The sequence below is a fragment of the Cryptomeria japonica genome, chromosome 4 (genome assembly GCF_030272615.1).
Source record: "Cryptomeria japonica chromosome 4, Sugi_1.0, whole genome shotgun sequence".
Classification (NCBI taxonomy): domain Eukaryota; kingdom Viridiplantae; phylum Streptophyta; class Pinopsida; order Cupressales; family Cupressaceae; genus Cryptomeria; species Cryptomeria japonica.
In genome coordinates, this window is record NC_081408.1 from 737,313,646 (window position 1) to 737,316,083 (window position 2,438).

A 2,438-nucleotide genomic window follows, 5' to 3' on the forward strand; every position below is an offset into this window, starting at 1 on the left:
GGCATGCAAAGCTGATCGGTGCCTTTCAAATCACTGTTTTGAGAACTTTTAAAGTCTTTTCTACAAATCCATTCTGTATATATCCTGCAATCCGAGACAACATCTCGGAGAAGCATTCGGTCAAACAGTTCACTGCCTAGTCCGTGCTTCCACAAATTGCATACGTACCTACCAAAACTAATGGGCTTTGATGGACACCGTACCCTACTCCAAAGCTCACATTTTGGCACGGGCTGAATGGATCAAGTTCATATCGTGCATTTCCTGCAATCATTGCCATGAGATCACATTTCTTCCAGCCATTCTTTCACGGCCCTATCTGTGCTTCCACATTTTGCATTCATGTCCACCAGGGCAGTTGCAACTACAACAACAGACTCCCATTTGCGCACAGGCTGGAAGGATGTTGACAGAAACTGTGTGATTTGAATTTACACCTGCCAATTGCATTTACTTGAAAGACATCGTCTTGAGGTACTCTGTCAAAAGTTTAAGTGCCTTGCCTATGTTTCTACATTTTGATTACATATCAAATAATGCTTCGATAGATTCCCAATTCATTTCAAAGCAAACGTTTTTTATCAAATATGTTATTACATCTTCCTTTCAAGAGTTCAGATTCTCTTCAAAATCGCAGAGATGGAAAACTTTTCATCGCTCTGCAGTAGATAGTTTTCTCAAGCATTTGCACTCTAGTTTGTGTCTTTAGTTGCTTTTAGCGGTTAACCTGTAATTCTCCTTTTTCATAGCAGCGTGATGTGGATTTTTAGCACTAATTACCGAAAATCGCAACATTTGGGGTTTTGTTTCTGTGGCAGAATGTGATTGATTCATATTCCTGGCACTTTTTGTGGTAAAATGTGATCGATTCAGGTTTCATGCACTTATGATATCAGTGTCTTGGTAAGGGTTATGATGTAAATGCTTTTGTCCGCCGTTATTCATAATTTTAGAAACCCTGTGTTATCATGGAGCTCTGTAGGAGGTTTATTTTGTTTCTTACTCTTTTCGTATATTTAATACTGTTGAAATGGTTTTGATTGTGGTACCAACTAAACAAACAACTGCCAATTTTTTTCCCTGGTGGTGCCGATTGCAGATAGACCCGGGGGCTCCTGCACCATCTTCTTTAGGTGATTCAGTGTTTTCTTGATTTGTCTATTTTATTAGTTATTTTATTAGTTTTTGTTAAGGCAGGAATATTTATGTTTTATTGCATTCTTTTTTGCGAGCACTTTCACTAATCATCACGGAAAATTTAAAAAAAAAAGAACAAAAATTTAAATGTCTATATTTATATATTATTTTTAAATATTTATAAAATTATCACTTTTCGTTCTTTTTAATATTGCAGAGAGTTAGGTAAAATTGAATTTTGTACTTCCTTAGAGTAGGTAAAATTGAATTTTGTACTTCCTTTAAATTACATATCTTGATATATTTAATTCTATCATATCAAATATCAAATTTTCACTATTATATATGTTATTGATTTTACTTTATTGTATATTGGATTAAAAGTGGATCTCCTTTGAGATTACCAATCTTATAAAAAACATATTGTCTGCTTTATCTCTCCACGTAATAACTTAATAAAGACAAAGAAAGAGTAATAAAGTAGGTGATGTACATTTATTTCCTTCAAAGAAAGGGTAATAAAGTAGGTGATGTACATTTATTTCCTTCAAAGAAAGAGTAATAAAGTAGGTGATGTACATTTATTTCCTTCATATTGGATCTGCATTGTAAATGTCACACCTGCACTCCTCCCACTCTGCCATGTTTGTGTTCAAATATGTGTATCCCCACCACCAATATTTTACTTCTTCAAATGAATGTGGAAAATACTCAACTTGGCAATTTCATCATGTGTACTAACGAAACAAAAGAATTCGAAAATGCTCCCGCCTGATTCTCCTACTCGCTCCCCTGCAGCTGCTCTCCCTGACAGCTCGAAACTAGTCGTTGTCGATGCTCTTGGTCGTGCAAGTCCCTCCTAGGCATCGATGGTTGTTGGGTGCCCTCGCCTCGGCTCTGCTCGGGTTTCGTGGGTTCCATCTTCAAATTTTCGCAGAGGGGAAGGAAGAGGGTTTATCCCTATCTCATGTGCCACCTTTGTCAATGTGAATAAGGATTTCGATCAGGAAATAGAGAACAATGTGAAGGCTTTTACGAAGCATAGTGTTATTTGTAGATTCAAGGGTATTTGACCCAGCGTCCCGGAGTTGCATAAATGGATCTCTCATCACTGGGATCCTCTCATTTATGGTACAATTCACATATACCCTATGGCTAAAGGTTTCTTTGTTGCTAAATTTGAGAATGCTAAGGATAGAAGAAATTTTTTGTGTGAAAGCTTTTTCTATGAGAAAAATAATATGCCGCTTTTGGCCAAACCCTAGCACTCTGATTTTAACCCCCTTTTTGAGAAGTTCGAC